Source organism: Poromitra crassiceps (genome assembly GCF_964638095.1).
Source record: "Poromitra crassiceps genome assembly, chromosome: 25".
Classification (NCBI taxonomy): domain Eukaryota; kingdom Metazoa; phylum Chordata; class Actinopteri; order Beryciformes; family Melamphaidae; genus Poromitra; species Poromitra crassiceps.
The window spans coordinates 18322591-18345868 of NC_139649.1; the positions used below are offsets into that span (position 1 = coordinate 18322591).

Genomic DNA, 23278 nt, shown 5'->3' on the forward strand with positions numbered 1-23278 from the left:
GTAATCATATTGCCAATTTTCATCAAGTCTCCCCAGTCTGTTTTCTTTGGCCTATGGCTAAAGCAGCCAAACCAGGATACAACATTTATCAAATTCGGATCAAACAAGTTCATCCTTATACCGCACAAGAGTTCGGCTTCTGGAGGCAAGAGAAATGTTGCTGTACCTTTGTTCTCAGAGAAAGCACATGTATTTGTCTCAAAGCAACGTTTTCCACCCACCACAGCTCCAGATATGATACTGTATATTATATACTCCACCAATTCACTTTCCTTGGCTTTTATTATGGTGGGTTGCATCCTTCTGACATCAATGGCCTTGTCCTTCGTTTTACTGCGGTCACGCCATCCGCACTTTGGGGATGTGTAGTCGCGCTATCTGCACGTAAAATTAATTGAGCGTCTACTTCGCTTTATACGGTAAAGAGTGGGCGAAGCCCCTCGTGGTGCCTTCAGGTACGCCTCGTACACCCAGAAACAGATACTAATGGCCACAGAGCTTGTTGTAAACAGCACAGATAATGTTTTTCTTATCATTTTCCCCTGTTGAAATGCATACATCTGTCATTAAGGCTACTTTATTGTTCTTCAAGACAAAAACTAATATGCACATTTTCATGAAACTTGGTGGAAGGGTGAAGCATGGACAAAGGAAGAAGGCATTACATTTAGGTACGGATCTATGTCAGACTGACCTCATGGTGGCGCTATAATAGCCCTCTTTACATAGGCTGATATTAAAATGTCCATGAAAACATACAATTTGTTTTCTGCAAACTCCACCAGATTCTTGCTCAGTACTCCCCACTCTACCTACCTGATGATTTGCAAGTGGTTTTACTCCAGCATTTTTGAATAATCCAATGACAGTCATATAGCTACATTATGCATATGACACATTGGCTCATTATCAAAAGACATGAACACTTCAAATCAATTTGTTTCCTGCAAACTCCACCAGATTCTTGCTCAGTACTCCCCAGTCTACCTACCTGGTGATTGTCAAGTGGTTTTACTGCAGCATTTTGGAATAATCCAATGTCAAAGTCATATACATTATGCGTAATATGACACATTGGCTGATTTTCAAAAGGCCATGAAAACTTAAAATCAATTTGTTTCCTGCAAACTCCACCAGATTCTTGCTCAGTACTCCCCAGTCTACCTACCTGGTGATTGTCAAGTGGTTTTACTGCAGCATTTTGGAATAATCCAATGGCAGTCATATAGCTACATTATGCATAATATGACACATTGGCTCATTATCAAAAGGCCATGAACACTTCAAATCAATTTGTTTCCTGCAAACTCCACCAGATTCTTGCTCAGTACTCCCCAGTCTACCTACCTGGTGATTGTCAAGTGGTTTTACTGCAGCATTTTGGAATAATCCAATGACAGTCATATAGCTACATTATGCATAATCTGACATAGACTGATTATCAAAAGGCCATGTAAACTTCAAATCAATTTGTTTCCTGCAAACTCCACCAGATTCTTGCTCAGTACTCCCCAGTCTACCTACCTGGTGATAGTCAAGTGGTTTTACTGCAGCATTTTGGAATAATCTAGTGGCAAAGTCATATAGCTACATTATGCATAATCTGACATAGACTGATTATCAAAAGGCCATGTAAACTTCAAATCAATTTGTTTCCTGCAAACTCCACCAGATTCTTGCTCAGTACTCCCCAGTCTACCTACCTGGTGATTGTCAAGTGGTTTTACTGCAGCATTTTGGAATAATCCAGTGGCAAAGTCATATAGCTCCATTACGCATAATATGACACATTGGCTCATAATCAAAAGGCCATGAACACTTCAAATCAATTTGTTTCCTGCAAACTCCACCAGATTCTTGCTCAGTACTCCCCAGTCTACCTACCTGGTGATAGTCAAGTGGTTTTACTGCAGCATTTTGGAATAATCTAGTGGCAAAGTCATATAGCTACATTATGCATAATCTGACAGACTGATTATCAAAAGGCCATGTAAACTTCAAATCAATTTGTTTCCTGCAAACTCCACCAGATTCTTGCTCAGTACTCCCCAGTCTACCTACCTGGTGATTGTCAAGTGGCTTTACTGCAGCATTTTTGAATAATCCAATGACAGTCATATAGCTACATTATGCATATGACACATTGGCTCATTATCAAAAGGCCATGAACACTTCAAATCAATTTGTTTCCTGCAAACTCCACCAGATTCTTGCTCAGTACTCCCCAGTCTACCTACCTGGTGATAGTCAAGTGGTTTTACTGCAGCATTTTGGAATAATCTAGTGGCAAAGTCATATAGCTACAATATGCATAATCTGACATAGACTGATTATCAAAAGGCCATGAAAACTTCAAATCAATTTGTTTCCTGCAAACTCCACCAGATTCTTGCTCAGTACTCCCCAGTCTACCTACCTGGTGATTGTCAAGTGGTTTTACTGCAGCATTTTGGAATAATCCAGTGGCAAAGTCATATAGCTCCATTACGCATAATATGACACATTGGCTCATAATCAAAAGGCCATGAACACTTCAAATCAATTTGTTTCCTGCAAACTCCACCAGATTCTTGCTCAGTACTCCCCAGTCTACCTACCTGGTGATAGTCAAGTGGTTTTACTGCAGCATTTTGGAATAATCTAGTGGCAAAGTCATATAGCTACATTATGCATAATCTGACATAGACTGATTATCAAAAGGCCATGTAAACTTCAAATCAATTTGTTTCCTGCAAACTCCACCAGATTCTTGCTCAGTACTCCCCAGTCTACCTACCTGGTGATTGTCAAGTGGTTTTACTGCAGCATTTTTGAATAATCCAATGGCAGTCATATAGCTACATTATGCATAATATGACACATTGGCTCATTATCAAAAGGCCATGAACACTTCAAATCAATTTGTTTCCTGCAAACTCCACCAGATTCTTGCTCAGTACTCCCCAGTCTACCTACCTGGTGATAGTCAAGTGGTTTTACTGCAGCATTTTGGAATAATCTAGTGGCAAAGTCATATAGCTACATTATGCATAATCTGACATAGACTGATTATCAAAAGGCCATGAAAACTTCAAATCAATTTGTTTCCTCCAAACTCCACCAGATTCTTGCTCAGTACTCCCCAGTCTACCTACCTGGTGATTGTCAAGTGGTTTTATGCAGCATTTTGGAATAATCTAGTGGCAAAGTCATATAGCTACATTATGCATAATCTGACATAGACTGATTATCAAAAGGCCATGTAAACTTCAAATCAATTTCTTTCCTGCAAACTCCACCAGATTCTTGCTCAGTACTCCCCAGTCTACCTACCTGGTGATTGTCAAGTGGCTTTACTGCAGCATTTTTGAATAATCCAATGAAAGTCATATAGCTACATTATGCATATGACACATTGGCTCATAATCAAAAGGCCATGAACACTTCAAATCAATTTGTTTCCTGCCAACTCCACCAGATTCTTGCTCAGTACTCCCCAGTCTACCTACCTGGTGATTGTCAAGTGGTTTTACTGCAGCATTTTGGAATAATCCAGTGGCAAAGTCATATAGCTACATTATGCATAATCTGACATAGACTGATTATCAAAAGGCCATGAAAACTTCAAATCAATTTGTTTCCTGCAAACTCCACCATATTCTTGCTCAGTACTCCCCAGTCTACCTACCTGGTGATAGTCAAGTGGTTTTACTGCAGCATTTTGGAATAATCCAGTGGCAAAGTCATATAGCTCCATTACGCATAATATGACACATTGGCTCATAATCAAAAGGCCATGAACACTTCAAATCAATTTGTTTCCTGCAAACTCCACCAGATTCTTGCTCAGTACTCCCCAGTCTACCTACCTGGTGATAGTCAAGTGGTTTTACTGCAGCATTTTGGAATAATCTAGTGGCAAAGTCATATAGCTACATTATGCATAATCTGACATAGACTGATTATCAAAAGGCCATGTAAACTTCAAATCAATTTGTTTCCTGCAAACTCCACCAGATTCTTGCTCAGTACTCCCCAGTCTACCTACCTGGTGATTGTCAAGTGGTTTTACTTCAGCATTTTGGAATAATCTAGTGGCAAAGTCATATAGCTACATTATGCATAATATGACACATTGGCTCATTATCAAAAGGCCATGAACACTTCAAATCAATTTGTTTCCTGCAAACTCCACCAGATTCTTGCTCAGTACTCCCCAGTCTACCTACCTGGTGATAGTCAAGTGGTTTTACTGCAGCATTTTGGAATAATCTAGTGGCAAAGTCATATAGCTACATTATGCATAATCTGACATAGACTGATTATCAAAAGGCCATGACAACTTCAAATTAATTTGTTTCCTGCTAACTCCACCAGATTCTTGCTCAGTACTCCCCAGTCTACCTACCTGGTGATTGTCAAGTGGTTTTACTGCAGCATTTTGGAATAATCCAATGACAGTCATATAGCTACATTATGCATAATATGACACATTGGCTCATTATCAAAAGGCCATGAAAACTTCAAATCAATTTGTTTCCTGCAAACTCCACCAGATTCTTGCTCAGTACTCCCCAGTCTACCTACCTGGTGATTGTCAAGTGGTTTTACTGCAGCATTTTGGAATAATCTAGTGGCAAAGTCATATAGCTACATTATGCATAATCTGACATAGACTGATTATCAAAAGGCCATGTAAACTTCAAATCAATTTGTTTCCTGCAAACTCCACCAGATTCTTGCTCAGTACTCCCCAGTCTACCTACCTGGTGATTGTCAAGTGGCTTTACTGCAGCATTTTTGAATAATCCAATGACAGTCATATAGCTACATTATGCATATGACACATTGGCTCATTATCAAAAGGCCATGAACACTTCAAATCAATTTGTTTCCTGCAAACTCCACCAGATTCTTGCTCAGTACTCCCCAGTCTACCTACCTGGTGATAGTCAAGTGGTTTTACTGCAGCATTTTGGAATAATCTAGTGGCAAAGTCATATAGCTACATTATGCATAATCTGACATAGACTGATTATCAAAAGGCCATGAAAACTTCAAATCAATTTGTTTCCTGCAAACTCCACCAGATTCTTGCTCAGTACTCCCCAGTCTACCTACCTGGTGATTGTCAAGTGGTTTTACTGCAGCATTTTGGAATAATCTAGTGGCAAAGTCATATAGCTACATTATGCATAATCTGACATAGACTGATTATCAAAAGGCCATGAAAACTTCAAATCAATTTGTTTCCTGCAAACTCCACCAGATTCTTGCTCAGTACTCCCCAGTCTACCTACCTGGTGATTGTCAAGTGGTTTTACTGCAGCATTTTGGAATAATCCAGTGGCAAAGTCATATAGCTCCATTACGCATAATATGACACATTGGCTCATAATCAAAAGGCCATGAACACTTCAAATCAATTTGTTTCCTGCAAACTCCACCAGATTCTTGCTCAGTACTCCCCAGTCTACCTACCTGGTGATAGTCAAGTGGTTTTACTGCAGCATTTTGGAATAATCTAGTGGCAAAGTCATATAGCTACATTATGCATAATCTGACATAGACTGATTATCAAAAGGCCATGTAAACTTCAAATCAATTTGTTTCCTGCAAACTCCACCAGATTCTTGCTCAGTACTCCCCAGTCTACCTACCTGGTGATTGTCAAGTGGCTTTACTGCAGCATTTTTGAATAATCCAATGACAGTCATATAGCTACATTATGCATATGACACATTGGCTCATAATCAAAAGGCCATGAACACTTCAAATCAATTTGTTTCCTGCAAACTCCACCAGATTCTTGCTCAGTACAGAATCTGGTGGAGTTTGCAGGAAACAAATTGATTTGAAGTGTTCATGGCCTTTTGATAATGAGCCAATGTGTCATATTATGCATAATGTAGCTATATGACTGCCATTGGATTATTCCAAAATGCTGCAGTAAAACCACTTGACAATCACCAGGTAGGTAGACTGGGGAGTACTGAGCAAGAATCTGGTGGAGTTTGCAGGAAACAAATTGATTTGAAGTTTACATGGCCTTTTGATAATCAGTCTATGTCAGATTATGCATAATGTAGCTATATGACTTTGCCACTAGATTATTCCAAAATGCTGCAGTAAAACCACTTGACAATCACCAGGTAGGTAGACTGGGGAGTACTGAGCAAGAATCTGGTGGAGTTTGCAGGAAACAAATTGATTTGAAGTGTTCATGGCCTTTTGATTATGAGCCAATGTGTCATATGCATAATGTAGCTATATGACTGTCATTGGATTATTCAAAAATGCTGCAGTAAAGCCACTTGACAATCACCAGGTAGGTAGACTGGGGAGTACTGAGCAAGAATCTGGTGGAGTTTGCAGGAAACAAATTGATTTGAAGTTTACATGGCCTTTTGATAATCAGTCTGTCAGATTATGCATAATGTAGCTATATGACTTTGCCACTAGATTATTCCAAAATGCTGCAGTAAAACCACTTGACTATCACCAGGTAGGTAGACTGGGGAGTACTGAGCAAGAATCTGGTGGAGTTTGCAGGAAACAAATTGATTTGAAGTGTTCATGGCCTTTTGATTATGAGCCAATGTGTCATATTATGCGTAATGGAGCTATATGACTTTGCCACTGGATTATTCCAAAATGCTGCAGTAAAACCACTTGACTATCACCAGGTAGGTAGACTGGGGAGTACTGAGCAAGAATCTGGTGGAGTTTGCAGGAAACAAATTGATTTGAAGTGTTCATGGCCTTTTGATAATGAGCCAATGTGTCATATTATGCATAATGTAGCTATATGACTGCCATTGGATTATTCCAAAATGCTGCAGTAAAACCACTTGACAATCACCAGGTAGGTAGACTGGGGAGTACTGAGCAAGAATCTGGTGGAGTTTGCAGGAAACAAATTGATTTGAAGTTTACATGGCCTTTTGATAATCAGTCTATGTCAGATTATGCATAATGTAGCTATATGACTTTGCCACTAGATTATTCCAAAATGCTGCAGTAAAACCACTTGACTATCACCAGGTAGGTAGACTGGGGAGTACTGAGCAAGAATCTGGTGGAGTTTGCAGGAAACAAATTGATTTGAAGTGTTCATGGCCTTTTGATAATGAGCCAATGTGTCATATGCATAATGTAGCTATATGACTGTCATTGGATTATTCCAAAATGCTGCAGTAAAACCACTTGACAATCACCAGGTAGGTAGACTGGGGAGTACTGAGCAAGAATCTGGTGGAGTTTGCAGGAAACAAATTGATTTGAAGTTTACATGGCCTTTTGATAATCAGTCTATGTCAGATTATGCATAATGTAGCTATATGACTTTGCCACTAGATTATTCCAAAATGCTGCAGTAAAACCACTTGACTATCACCAGGTAGGTAGACTGGGGAGTACTGAGCAAGAATCTGGTGGAGTTTGCAGGAAACAAATTGATTTGAAGTGTTCATGGCCTTTTGATTATGAGCCAATGTGTCATATTATGCGTAATGGAGCTATATGACTTTGCCACTGGATTATTCCAAAATGCTGCAGTAAAACCACTTGACTATCACCAGGTAGGTAGACTGGGGAGTACTGAGCAAGAATCTGGTGGAGTTTGCAGGAAACAAATTGAGTTGAAGTGTTCATGGCCTTTTGATAATGAGCCAATGTGTCATATTATGCATAATGTAGCTATATGACTGCCATTGGATTATTCCAAAATGCTGCAGTAAAACCACTTGACAATCACCAGGTAGGTAGACTGGGGAGTACTGAGCAAGAATCTGGTGGAGTTTGCAGGAAACAAATTGATTTGAAGTTTACATGGCCTTTTGATAATCAGTCTATGTCAGATTATGCATAATGTAGCTATATGACTTTGCCACTAGATTATTCCAAAATGCTGCAGTAAAACCACTTGACTATCACCAGGTAGGTAGACTGGGGAGTACTGAGCAAGAATCTGGTGGAGTTTGCAGGAAACAAATTGATTTGAAGTGTTCATGGCCTTTTGATTATGAGCCAATGTGTCATATTATGCGTAATGGAGCTATATGACTTTGCCACTGGATTATTCCAAAATGCTGCAGTAAAACCACTTGACTATCACCAGGTAGGTAGACTGGGGAGTACTGAGCAAGAATCTGGTGGAGTTTGCAGGAAACAAATTGATTTGAAGTTTACATGGCCTTTTGATAATCAGTCTATGTCAGATTATGCATAATGTAGCTATATGACTTTGCCACTAGATTATTCCAAAATGCTGCAGTAAAACCACTTGACTATCACCAGGTAGGTAGACTGGGGAGTACTGAGCAAGAATCTGGTGGAGTTTGCAGGAAACAAATTGATTTGAAGTGTTCATGGCCTTTTGATTATGAGCCAATGTGTCATATTATGCGTAATGGAGCTATATGACTTTGCCACTGGATTATTCCAAAATGCTGCAGTAAAACCACTTGACAATCACCAGGTAGGTAGACTGGGGAGTACTGAGCAAGAATCTGGTGGAGTTTGCAGGAAACAAATTGATTTGAAGTTTACATGGCCTTTTGATAATCAGTCTATGTCAGATTATGCATAATGTAGCTATATGACTTTGCCACTAGATTATTCCAAAATGCTGCAGTAAAACCACTTGACTATCACCAGGTAGGTAGACTGGGGAGTACTGAGCAAGAATCTGGTGGAGTTTGCAGGAAACAAATTGATTTGAAGTGTTCATGGCCTTTTGATTATGAGCCAATGTGTCATATTATGCGTAATGGAGCTATATGACTTTGCCACTGGATTATTCCAAAATGCTGCAGTAAAACCACTTGACTATCACCAGGTAGGTAGACTGGGGAGTACTGAGCAAGAATCTGGTGGGGTTTGCAGGAAACAAATTGATTTGAAGTGTTCATGGCCTTTTGATAATGAGCCAATGTGTCATATTATGCATAATGTAGCTATATGACTGCCATTGGATTATTCCAAAATGCTGCAGTAAAACCACTTGACAATCACCAGGTAGGTAGACTGGGGAGTACTGAGCAAGACTCTGGTGGAGTTTGCAGGAAACAAATTGATTTGAAGTTTACATGGCCTTTTGATAATCAGTCTATGTCAGATTATGCATAATGTAGCTATATGACTTTGCCACTAGATTATTCCAAAATGCTGCAGTAAAACCACTTGACTATCACCAGGTAGGTAGACTGGGGAGTACTGAGCAAGAATCTGGTGGAGTTTGCAGGAAACAAATTGATTTGAAGTGTTCATGGCCTTTTGATTATGAGCCAATGTGTCATATTATGCGTAATGGAGCTATATGACTTTGCCACTGGATTATTCCAAAATGCTGCAGTAAAACCACTTGACTATCACCAGGTAGGTAGACTGGGGAGTACTGAGCAAGAATCTGGTGGAGTTTGCAGGAAACAAATTGATTTGAAGTGTTCATGGCCTTTTGATAATGAGCCAATGTGTCATATGCATAATGTAGCTATATGACTGTCATTGGATTATTCCAAAATGCTGCAGTAAAACCACTTGACAATCACCAGGTAGGTAGACTGGGGAGTACTGAGCAAGAATCTGGTGGAGTTTGCAGGAAACAAATTGATTTGAAGTTTACATGGCCTTTTGATAATCAGTCTGTCAGATTATGCATAATGTAGCTATATGACTTTGCCACTAGATTATTCCAAAATGCTGCAGTAAAACCACTTGACTATCACCAGGTAGGTAGACTGGGGAGTACTGAGCAAGAATCTGGTGGAGTTTGCAGGAAACAAATTGATTTGAAGTGTTCATGGCCTTTTGATTATGAGCCAATGTGTCATATTATGCGTAATGGAGCTATATGACTTTGCCACTGGATTATTCCAAAAATGCTGCAGTAAAACCACTTGACAATCACCAGGTAGGTAGACTGGGGAGTACTGAGCAAGAATCTGGTGGAGTTTGCAGGAAACAAATTGATTTGAAGTTTTCATGGCCTTTTGATAATCAGTCTATGTCAGATTATGCATAATGTAGCTATATGACTTTGCCACTGGATTATTCCAAAATGCTGCAGTAAAACCACTTGACAATCACCAGGTAGGTAGACTGGGGAGTACTGAGCAAGAATCTGGTGGAGTTGGCAGGAAACAAATTGATTTGAAGTGTTCATGGCCTTTTGATTATGAGCCAATGTGTCATATGCATAATGTAGCTATATGACTGTCATTGGATTATTCAAAAATGCTGCAGTAAAGCCACTTGACAATCACCAGGTAGGTAGACTGGGGAGTACTGAGCAAGAATCTGGTGGAGTTTGCAGGAAACAAATTGATTTGAAGTTTACATGGCCTTTTGATAATCAGTCTATGTCAGATTATGCATAATGTAGCTATATGACTTTGCCACTAGATTATTCCAAAATGCTGCAGTAAAACCACTTGACTATCACCAGGTAGGTAGACTGGGGAGTACTGAGCAAGAATCTGGTGGAGTTTGCAGGAAACAAATTGATTTGAAGTGTTCATGGCCTTTTGATTATGAGCCAATGTGTCATATTATGCGTAATGGAGCTATATGACTTTGCCACTGGATTATTCCAAAATGCTGCAGTAAAACCACTTGAAAATCACCAGGTAGGTAGACTGGGGAGTACTGAGCAAGAATCTGGTGGAGTTTGCAGGAAACAAATTGATTTGAAGTGTTCATGGCCTTTTGATTATGAGCCAATGTGTCATATGCATAATGTAGCTATATGACTGTCATTGGATTATTCAAAAATGCTGCAGTAAAGCCACTTGACAATCACCAGGTAGGTAGACTGGGGAGTACTGAGCAAGAATCTGGTGGAGTTTGCAGGAAACAAATTGATTTGAAGTGTTCATGGCCTTTTGAAAATCGGCCAATGTGTCATATGCATAATGTAGCTATATGACTGCCATTGGATTATTCCAAAATGCTGCAGTAAAACCACTTGACAATCACCAGGTAGGTAGACTGGGGAGTACTGAGCAAGAATCTGGTGGAGTTTGCAGGAAACAAATTGATTTGAAGTTGTCATGGCCTTTTGATAATCAGCCTATGTAAAGAGGGCTATTATAGCGCCACCATGAGGTCAGTCTGACATAGATCTGTACCTAAATGTAATGCCTTCTTCCTTTGTCCATGCTTCACCCTTCCACCAAGTTTCATGAAAATGTGCATATTAGTTTTTGTCTAATTCAAATAAACAGACATACAGACAGACAAATGGCACCACAAACAACCTCATTGACAGTTAATTATTAAAAATGTTGTCTTGAAGAACAATAAAGTAGCCTTAATGACAGATGTATGCATTTCAACAGGGGAAAGTGATAAGAAAAACATTATCTGTGCTGTTTACAACAATCTCTGTGGCCATTAGTATCCCTTTCTGGGTGTACGAGGCGTACCTGAAGGCACCATGAGGGGCTCCGCCCACTCTTTACCGTGCAAAGCGAAGTAGACGCTCAATGGATTTTACGTGCAGATAGCGCGACTACGCTTCCTCAAAGTGCGGATGGCGTGACCGCAGTTTCGTTTTGGGAGCTGTCAACGAGCGAGGGCTCATCGGCACAAAGGCATGAGCACTATGGCTCTGTTTCCCCTCAGCGAAACATGACAGACACAGACGCACATGTCTGTCAACGTTTTAAAATATACAACCTGCATGGGGGTGAAAAGAGCTGCTCCAAGAGGATACACAGATCCCAACACACTGAGATCTGCCAGTAACAAAGTCCAGAATACAGCTTATAGGAAAAGCACTGGATTTACTTATTCCTCGCAATGATCTACCTCCCCATAAAGGCTGTAGGGGCCATCTAGTGAGTCATCATCTCCATCTCTCCGACCAAAAAGCTCATTTCCAAACTTTCTTGTGATGTTTTTTTCCTTTGCTCTTCATCTCTTCAGTTCTCTTCCTGTTCCAGCGGCTGTCTGCAGTGAATTAGTTTGTCGACGGCCTCCAGAGGTGTCTAATGGCCAATGTTTTCTACGCGGTCTAATTTGTTCACATTTGATCTCTATCAGCAGGTCTTTATCCTTCTCTAACCTCTCAGTCCACTCTTTCTGCTTCTCTCTCCATCTGAGTGGACTGCAGTGTGATGAGCAGCATGACTTTGCAGTGCGGGGGGGGGGGGGGGGGCATCTACGGATGTACGTCTGATTGTCGTTAACGCGATATCTCAGGAAGCTCTACATGGAATTGCTTCACATTTGGCTCAAACGTCCACTTGGACTGCAGGATGAACTCTAAGGAATCCAATTGGGACCAACCATGTCGTGCTAGCTCGTCGGGAAAGGGGTGCAACAATGCTGCAAATTTGGGGGAAATGTTGGCGACGGAAAAACTGGTATGGCCATTTTCAAATTGCCCCCTCAGTCACTTCCTCCTGGAGCCAAGTGTGTCAAGTTCATTTATGTCAATGAAAGCTGCTGCATTCTTGAATCAGTCTTGAATTATACTCTAGCTACATTAGTGGTAAGTAAGCAGTTGGAAAAAAAAATTAATAATGATGATTAATTCATTACTGATATTAATCAATTAATTAATATATTGACCTCAAATAGGCCATGGATCCACACAGCAGAAAAGCCTATGAGCACATGGTGGCATATTTAAAAATTAACAGTAATTCGGGTTCCTTTAATGGAAAGTGTCCATTTACAAAATTAGTTTTCATGTACAGTATCTATAAGACCCTACAAAACCCATAGTATTTAAACATACACGACTTTATAGGTACCGGTATATCGCTATGTTTAATTCAAGGGAAATGACGCTGGTGTATGGGAGTGCTTTCCCCGTGATGGGCGGCGTGGCCTATTTCATGCAGCGTCTCTATGGCCGCTCAAATGTTGACCTTGTGACACAAAGTGTATTTTTGTACAGTACCAAGGAGCAATGTAATGGTCATGGTGGTATAACGCCGTGTCTGGAGCTGTCTCAGCAGCAGAGAAAGCAGAATCTTCCATAGCCGCTTGCTTTTGAAGTGATCCCAGCAGGTACAGTGGCCCACCAGATGAGGAACCCAAGTCTGTTTGATGCTTCCTCCCCAACATCCTAGGATAAAATAAATCTTGGGAAAAAGGTTGTGCGGTGCATCCGTGGGCAGCAGAATGCTCAGGCCAAAATAAAGCGTTCCGTTTATTCACTTAGAGAGATGAAAACAAAGTGGGTCACAATCTCAATCCAACGAAGGTGACTCATACGATCATCTGGATAAAATATGCAGCGATACAAAGAGCGCAAATGAATATTATGCTTTTATTCTGTAAGAGCTATAATGGTTCAACTGTAATACACTTTTCAGGATTGCAGATATCTTACAGGGCCAGTGCATAAAAGTGTTCCACCAAAATTGGTCAATGAATATGTGGAAAACACCGACATGGACACTCCATTACTGAGGCAATCGGGTGCTGTATTGTGTACTGCACCAGCATCGCAGAACCATAGGCCCCTTGCCCACTCAACTGCATTGCAGTGTGTGATGAAACCATGGTCTCCCAATACATATCAACACTTGGAGCAAATATTTCCCCCTGTTTGGGTGAGGATTATTTCAACATTTTAAATATGAATTTTGACCAGTTTGCTGCTTTATATTGCATGTTACTTGAACATAAGCCTTATGTAGCACCTACTGTAGGCCTATTGATGGTATTTTGATGTATATGTTGGAAAGTAAACATGGTCAATTCCATTAACTAAACAAGTACACTAGTTGTTTTTTACGTCCCATACATTCATGGGTCTATACATCATATAGACCTGAATAATGATTCAGAGTGTCTATTTGCACCCGGGTGATAATATACACATGCTATTCGGCTGTTTACACTCTATTAATAGGGTGTAAATTAAACCCTATTAATTTGCTATTTGCCATATGCTGCATGTCGTCCCCTCTCTCCCATTGCTGTCTCTCTCTTAGCTCTCTATCAAATAAAACAAAAAAAGCAGAGGAGAAAAACAAATTTGAATACAGGAATACACTTGTGGGACATGTGTGAAAGCATATCAAGGGGCGAAGAGTCACAAACATTCACGTTAGAGCGATTGCTTCCTGTTATTAATTGGATACAGCTCAATCAAGAACAGAACAGATATGATTTGTGAGACGTATTTGTCTGAAGCGTTGCACACTGCAATAGGTGACTGACTGAAGTGTCAAACAGCTGGTTGGTGAATGCTAAATCCTTCATCAGAGTTAAGACATGAGCCTGGAAAAGAATATGCACAAAATGGATTGTTAGAAATGGCACGTATGGAAAAGATTGAAGAGCAGTCAATACAATATACTAAAAAGAAAATGATTCATCATTTAAAATGGCTATAGCCAGACAGGTATGTATACTGTATAGCTTGGGTTGTCTTTGTAGGTGTGATTTTGGTGTGAATTTTGCTCATCCAGAAATGCAAAAGAAGCTCCATTAAAAGTCAAACTTCTGGGCATCACTAATTTCAACCGTGGCTACGGCCCTGGACTTGTCTCGCTCTGACTGGTGTTTCAATGTAGCTTGGCTAATTACTCTTGTCATGCAGGACCTTCAGCTGCAGTCCTAAATTCCCAGCGTGATCTGTTGAGTCCTGCTGCAAAGTGTTGGGCACATTTTGTTGAAAAACTCCCGTTATTGAGCCGCTGTGTGCCTCCACGGCTCTTTATTGACTGAACTCTGTCTTAGTCAGAATTAGTTTCTCCCTCGGTCTTTGAGTCTTACTGAGCTTTGAAAATCCTTGAACCCTTGAACCAGCTTTTGAATCCTTTGTCTAACCAAGAACATTGGAAAAAGTTCTTTGCCTGCAAATGTTTGAAAGGATCCTTGCAGTGAAATTAATCATCATCACACAAATCATTTCACGGAGTATCTATTTGCACCCGGGTGCGAATAGACACTCCATAACGATCCAGCTGTTTTCCTCGAAACCATCTCACGCCCACATCCATCCCAGGTCGACCAAATTTCAGCACAATCCAATTGGGGTGTAGGTGTGCAGACGGACAGACAACTTCAACTTTATTAGAGGGATCAAATCGTACTTCTGCTCTCACTCACAAAGTCAATAAGGGATGTAAAGTATAGTTCTTGAGATGTTAACTATATTAATGTTTGAGACTAGTATTCCACTTTTTTCTTTTCACAGTAGTTTCTGCTGTCTGCCAAAGAGGAGCTAAAACTGAGCATTTCAGACAGAGGCTGAACTGAGTGGCTGCATAAGGGACTGTACAAGATAAGGATTTATTATAAGATTTTTTTTATTTTTTACTGAATCATGCAAAGCAAAGAAAAGCTACTTTGTACTTCGTACTCTAGTGCAGTGGTTCTCAACCTGGGGGTCGGGATCCCCTAGGCGGTCGCGAGATTATTTTAGGGGGTCGCGGGATGATTGTCAAAAGAGAAAAAAGAAAAAAGAAATCTCCCATGATGATTAAATCTCCCATACCAAGGGTTTAATGTATTATGAAGCTATATAAACTATAAAAACGATTTCAGTGAGTGAGTGAAATCAGTGTGTGAATGCGTGCGCACTGTCATTGGGTTGGGTTGCGGCGGGAGGGGGGGTCGCGACGCGAACCCCAGCCTAAAGCGTTTTGGGGGGTGGGGAAACCACTGCTCTAGTGTAATTAAATATAGAACTGGACATCATTATAATAGGTCCCCACCATACAGTAGACTGTATAATATTAATGGCCCCCACATTACACTTCTTGTAATTAAACTCGGAAAATACACTTTTATTCACTTAACTGAAGCGAGACACATAAAGATATCAAATCAGATCAAAACACACAGGATCTTTCACAGTCCTGTCAATCAAGGGGGAAACTTTGACGCAGGAATCAGAAACAGCTGCCAAATGAGGGTGTTTTCATCCTGCATAACAAGCTCAATTCTGCTTCTCAAAAGAAGAGAAGAGAAGTGAGGAAGAACATTATTGTCCTCAAAAGATACTTCTCTCTCCCTATCTCACTGGTAATAGGACAAATCATCATTTTTAAACAAACGGATTGGCTAATACTTCCGGGTGCAACTGCCGTTCGTAAACAGCCGTTCACACTATCTGCTGCGGTGACACCCGGAAGTACGTTTCTGATGTTGTGAATGACGTCACGCTGATATGTTCTAAATGAGTGTGTTTTCCTTCAGCGTGCACATTCCTCCTGCACAACAAGCTCGATTCCGCTTCGACGTGAGGAAGAAAATGATTGTCCTCAAAAGATATACTTCTCTCTCCCTATCTCACTATTAATGGCAGACTGTACTCTACTCTGCAGCAAAATGCGAAATGCCAACTGAATCTTAGCGAGCTGACTGCTTCTATTTTAGTCTCCATCACACTCCCTTAGATCAACAGACATTATAGATGGGCTCCATACAGTATACAGTAATAAAATACATAACAACTTCACTGTGAGGATGACCACTTAATGCGAGCCATCTTCAACATGTCACCTTACATTATCACTCAGTCTCATCTTCCAGTGTCTCGGCCACACAGTCTATGGTCTCGGCGCACTACACTCCTTCATTTGTGTTATGCTGGCAAAAGGGCGAACGCCCACAAAGCGCTGCATCAAAAGTCCCATTTAAAGGCTGATCAATGACCTAAATGGCCATTCAAACTTTTCCAACATGGAGGAACAGAAAGCTCCAGCAATGTAATTGCAGTATCAGTGGTGCAGAAGGGGCTTTGCTGAAGCTTGGACCTAGGCCTAGGCCTATCCACTCTCAGGATTAAGAATTCAACCCATCCCCTCATCCTTACAACGTTGTGTGGATTAACACAGCACTATCTTTGGAATCCTGGAAAACAGACCCAAAATACCACCAGTGACTTGTTTCGGCCAGATCTAACAGATGACGTCTGTGTGGTTTGACGTGAAGGGTAACCTAGTGGTTTTGTGTTAAGACATTTAGAGCAGCACATCTTTGCAAGAAACGGCATCCTGGTGATGTGCAGCAGCACAGTGTGTAGTCTCATGGGGGACATAATCTTATTTATTGCCAGGTCATAACATAATGGTCTGACTGGCTTATAGCTCAACAGTCCCAATGCCAGTAATTTGTTGCTGATCCTACCTATCCTACTACTATATTTGGAGAGCTGTGTGTGTGTGTGTGTGTGTGTGTGTGTGTGTGTGTGTGTGTGTGTGTGTGTGTGTGTGTGTGTGTGTGTGTGTGTGTGTGTGTGTGTGTGTGTGTGTGTGTGTGTGTGTGTGTGTGTGTGTGTGTGTGTGTGTGTGTGTGTGTGTGCGTGCGTGCGTGTGTGTGTGTGTGTGTGTGTGCGTCCGTCCACAGTTGCAAGGCAAATTTTCCAAAACCCTTTTCAGGGGTCTGTCATGAATCTGGTAAAAAAAGAAAATAAAAATGCGCACACGCACACACAGCGATATTTTATTTATTTTACCTTCACACTCACATCCACATTGTGACATCATCAGTGGTGTCACAATGGTGCCCGAGTTTCACCGGTCCTACTTATAGCCTCTGTCTATGACATCATCAGTGTCTGACATAAATCACTGATATCATGTGGCCTACTCTTTCCCTCTTTGCACCGGATCACCAGAAACCATGACAGATTTGACAATAGCAGAAAGCGAAGTTCAAGCAATGGAGGAACGGGAAAGACAACTTTTGTAAAGAGGTGAATTTGAGAAGAAATATGTTGCCACTCTTGGAGTGGAGGTGCACCCACTGCCTGGTGTTGCATAACAACAGAGGACCCATCAAATAGATACAGTCTGTGTGGGAACGCCCACAAAATGTTACTACAGCTGGTGCGCGAGTGGGGTAAAAAAAACCCATCTCAATGGGCTGACTCACCAAAGGATGGTGCTGCGGCTCTACACTACAGGATTGGGGATTCTCGAGCAGGTAAATAGACGTCTGTTCAGATGTGCGTTTACTGCGGTGGAATCACCGATCCTGTCTGCCTGGGCTGGGCTAACAGCTAAATGCTAAAGCGACCTACTAAAACATTTCACTTTTCAGCAAAAACAAAAAATAAAATGCAGGGGGGGGGGGGGGGGGGGGGGGATATCATTTTCGATGAAAACAATTAGCTGTGTCGTTGAGGTAGCCCCAAACATTCCCTAAAATGCCATCAGGCTGAATGGCCACACCACTGCACCGTGGACTTCAAGGCATTTGTGCTTGTATGAATCTGGTCAGACATGGATGTAGATTGCAACTTGACTTGTTTGGCGGGGGCATACAACTGAGAGGTGGTTATTTCTAGTTTTCTGTTTTAAAAACTTGAGAAAAAGAAGCTGTTCTGTTCGGTGGTTATTTCTAGTTTTCTGTTTTAAAAACTTGAGAAAAAGAAGCTGTTCTGTTCTAATTCACTGTATAAGACCCACCTACTGTACCCCTAGTGTTGTTGGAATGGCGACGTGCTGCTCTTCATCATCGCAGACCCTCCACTGCAATTGACGCGTCCTGGAAGCACTATAGGGATACACTTTTGAGTGAGTGAGCCGAAATTGTGTTGGGCCACAGCTCTGGCATTTCACGTACGAGCGCTCTGAACCTTGTGACCCCTGTGACCTAACGTGGCCGGACTTTCTAATTAGGTAATTATTAGTGCCAACCAAAAATGGCTAATTAGAACATAGGTTCATTCAGCACCATGGAAAGCTCCATTCCTTATAGCTGCTGATGGAGGGGGGAGTGGGGGGGGGAGAGGAGGGAGAGAACATGGGGAAGCAGGGGAGAAGAGAGCTGAACAAATGGGGTATACTGCGACTGAGCGATATGGTTTAAATCAATATCACGATAATCACAGGGGTCATTCTCAAGTCACGTTTAGTAATTCAATTATATTATCATTTAATTATAATTACCTGGCAATTGTCATATCATCAAGATATGATGCCACTGAAAGAGGACAAATGATAGTACTGAATTATCGCACAGCTCTATGGCATACAGCTGTTCCTCATTTGCTCGGCCACTCCGCCGCAGCACCACTGCCACGCCGCCGCAGCACCACTGCCACGTCGCTGCAGCAGCAGCAGCAGCACCCTGGAATCTGCAGCAGAGCGACCAAACCAAACGAGCAACAGCTGCAGACATTCTGACTACTCTAACCAGAACTAACGAAAACAAGAGCTAATCTTCTTCTAATGGCTTTCCGGCAGACCTTCTCTGCTTATGCACAGACCCATTGTGACATCAGTGGTGATGCAAAAATTAACTGACAATGTCACATAAGCATAAACAGTGGATTTATTTAACAAAGGATTTATGACATCACTGATCATGTCATCAGTGATGTCATAAATTCTACTTATAGCAGAGGCTATAAGTAGGATCGGTCAAGTGAATTCAATGATCTTTCCAGCTCACCAAAGAAATGATGATGGCAGGGCCAAGTGCCCAGCTGGTTGGGCAAGATTTTGTCCGATGGTACTACACACTCCTGGACCAGTCCCCTGACTACATGCACAGGTTTTATGGCAAGAACGCCTCCTATGTGCATGGCAGCCTGGACAGCAATTGCAAACCAGTGGAGTTTGTTTATGGACAATCGAACATCCGTAAGAAGGTGATGGGGCTTAGTTTCCGGGATTGTCACACCAAGATCCGGCACATGGATGCCCACCCCACGCTGTATCAAGGCGTGCTGGTGCAGGTGATCGGCGAGGTATCCAACAACATGCAGCCTATGAGGAAGTTCATGCAGACCTTTGTGCTGGCACCTGACGGTACTGTTGCCAACACATTCTACATTCACAATGACGTGTTTCGTTACCAAGATGAGGTGTTTGGCAACTCAGACTCCGAGCCTCCCGAAGAGGTTAAGATGAAGACGGCGACGATCCTGGAGAAGCAAGTAACGCACACAGCCAACGAGCCCAGCACCATGCCTGCCGAACACACCGCCACTGCTCCAGAGGAAAGCAGGCCATTCTCCTGGGCGTTGGTCACCAGCAAGACCCTCCCACCCAGCGGGGCCATCCCAGTCTCAGGACTCTCCCCACACGTCATCATAGTCACTCCCACAGCACCGGCCAGAGTGGAGGTGAAGTCAGCAGCACAGAGACCACAGAGAGACTGGAGCCTGAGGGAGAGACCTGAAGGCCCTCTGCCTGTACACAGAAGGCCCAGACCAGTGCGGGTGGGTGACCAGGGTGAGTCCGAGGTGCGCAGAGTCATGCGATACCCTGATGCTCACCAGCTGTTTGTGGGAAACATCCCGCATGATGTGGACAAGGCCAAGCTCAAGGAGTTCTTTGAACAGTATGGTACAGTCCTGGAGATGAGGATCAGAAGCGGAGGAGGGAAGCTGTCAAACTTTGGCTTTGTGGTGTTTGATGACTCTGAACCCGTACAGAAGCTCCTCAGCAACACACCCATCAAGCTCACAGGCGACGAGGTGTGTCTGAACGTGGAGGAAATTAAGACCCAGTATGCCAGGGAGGAAGACAGGCGGGACGACAGGGCAGGACAGGGCAACAGGCAGCACATCCGAGGGCCCTGGCCAGTGCGGGATGGCGAGCAGGACGAGTTGCAGGTGGACAGGGTCGTCCGGTACCCCAGCGCCCATCAGCTGTTTGTGGGAAACATCCCACATGACGTGCTCAAGGAAGAGCTCAAGGAGTTCTTTGAACAGTATGGATCAGTCCTGGAGCTGACTATCAAAAGTGGAGGGAAGCTTCCAAACTTTGGCTTTGTGGTGTTTGATGACTCTGAACCCGTTCACAAGATCCTCAGCAACAGGCCCATCAAGTTCAGAGGTGACGTACGTCTGAATGTGGAGGAGAAGAAGTTGCAGAGCCCGCTGTCACCGCTCCAGAGGAAAACAGGCCGTTCTCCTGGTCAGTAAAAATCTCCCTGGTCAGTCAAAGCCACTCCCACAGCACCGGCCAGAGTGGAGATGGAGTTGCAGTCAGCAGCACAGAGACCACAGGGTAATGGGTATGTGTCCTGGTCGCTCCACTAGCGCCTCCTCTAGTCGGTTGGGCGCCTGTTCAGGTGGAGGGGAACTGGGGGCAATAGCGTGATCCTTCCAAGCGCTACATCCGGCCGTGAAACTCCTTGCTGCTATGTGAAAAGAAGTGGCTGGGGACTTCACATGTATCGGAGGAAGCATTAAAGATACACACGCAGACAGGCAGGCAGGCAGGCAGGCAGGCAGACAGACAGACAGACAGACAGACAGATAAGTTAAACTAGATCATCCTTCCTTTTCTATCTCCTCTCACTGATTATCAGCAAAACCATTATAAGCAAAGACGGTAATTCCCTATGGCATATCATTTACTAGCTGTGTCACTCTCCAACGTTGATTTTCCAATAGAGCTTTTCCCCCCCTCTGCCTATACCACTGTAATCCCTTATAGTTACACAAAAATATGTAATAAATATTACATTTACATTTAGTAAAAAATGGGATTACTAGCAGGATTACAATTTTCATTACAACACTTTCCTCACACAACACCGCTGTGGTCCAACCTGGTCTCACAGCAGTTTGTGAAATAATAGTCTGCAGCCATTTGCACCAGCTGACATGTTATTTTTCACTTTTTCATTATTATTAATGAGAAACAGGCACCACTATAGATTGGATGAAAGCCTGCTATACATATAAGGTCTGAAAGAGCTTTTTTTTTTTCAATGCACGCCACTGGACTCCAGTAGTCAAATGCAGGAAAGTTGTTCAAAAGTAATCCAAAAGTAATCAGTTACATTACTTTAATATTGTGATACTTGGATTACATTAGTGATTACAAGTTTTAGCAGGTAATTAGTTATTGCCGAAATTTGATACATTTTTTAAAGTAAGCATCCCAACCCTGTATATCACTGGCAGCAGTGAGGTAGATGGCGGTTCAAATTTGTGAATAGGCCTATGCTTAAACTGTAAAAAAGTTGATTTTATAGACTACAAACGTGTAGGTCCACAACCCCACCTTGGAGAAAAGGCTTCCATCGTTTGAAAGCCGTCTTCAGTTCAGTGCCCAGCTAGCAGCTAAGGTAATAATGTCCAAGTGGCGTAGGGTAGTCATGAGATGCCCCAGTGCAAGCAATTTTGACGGGGCCCTACACACTAGTTACGAAGTACAGACATGCAAGCACACACACACACACACACACACGCACGCGCGCGCGCGCGCGCACGCACGCACACACACACACACACACACACACACACACACACACACACACACACACACACACATTACGCATAGGCTATACCTGTTGGATTTTACAGTTGAATGAGTTAATTAGGCTATTTTGTATGGGGAAAATAGAGAGGTCATAGAGCAATCGGGGTGAGGCTCTGACGGACGAGTCTGTTGTGGCCTTAACTCAGCGGTGGTGCCACTGGCGGTGCTCTCCTCCTCTCCTCTCCCCCTCTCCTCTCCCCTCCTCTCCTCTTCCCCTCTCCCCTCCTCCTCTCCTCTCCCCCTCTCCTCTCCTCTCCCCTCTCCCCTCCTCTCCCCCTCCCCCCTCCTCTCCCCCTCTCCTCTCCTCCCCCCTCCTCTTCTCCTCTCCCCTCCTCTTCTCCCCCTCTCCCCTCCTCCTCTCCCCTCCCCTCCTCTCCCCCCTCCTCTCCTCTCCCCCTCTCCCCTCCTCTCCTCTTCTCCCCTCCCCTCTCCGCCTCTCCTCTCCCCTCCTCTTCTCCCCCTCTCTCCTCTCCTCTCCCCTCCCATCCTCCCCCTCTCCCCTGGTTCCCCCTCCTCTGGTTCCTCTCCCCTCCCCTCCCCTCTTCTCCTCTTCTCCCCTCCTCTCCTCTTCTCTCCGCCTCTCCTCTCCCCTCCCATCCTCCCCCTCTCCTCTGGTTCCCCCTCCTCTGGTTCCTCTCCTCTCCCCTCTCCTCTCCCCCTCTCCTCTTCTCCTCTTCTCCCCTCCTCTTCTCCCCCTCTCTCCTCTCCCCTCCTCCCCCTCCCCCCTCCCCTCTCCTCTGGTTCCCCCCACCCACCCCGGTCAGCGGTTGCCTTTTATACACGTCCCAAACAGCGCAGGACAACGCGATTGGCTGGCTCAGATTTGAACAGATCTGAGCCAGCCAATCGCGTTATCCTGTGATGACGTAATGTACTGTGCCCCATGACCGGATGGACCATATATGGACTTCCTCTCCCCGACTGGCTCGTGCTATCATAGCTGCTGACTGTTACTGCACTATCCGTCAGATCCCTTTGCAATACCAACCCCGTGCAATTCATAAAGGTACATGGACGTTACTCTGTAGAAACTACAGTAACAAAATCACGAATTGCTCTGTTTTTGGAGCTCTGCATGTCTGTGTTTGTCTAGTTAATGT

The 23278-nt window shown here is 43.0% G+C and overlaps 1 pseudogene across 1 annotated transcript; it reads left to right on the forward strand.

Moving 5' to 3' along the window:
• Nucleotides 1–19357: 19357 nt before the first annotated feature.
• LOC310798124 (ras GTPase-activating protein-binding protein 1 pseudogene) lies at nt 19358–20830 on the forward strand (annotated as a pseudogene). Its single transcript has 2 exons — nt 19358–20146; nt 20519–20830. The product of its transcript is annotated as a ras GTPase-activating protein-binding protein 1 pseudogene (transcript).
• Nucleotides 20831–23278: the final 2448 nt, after the last annotated feature.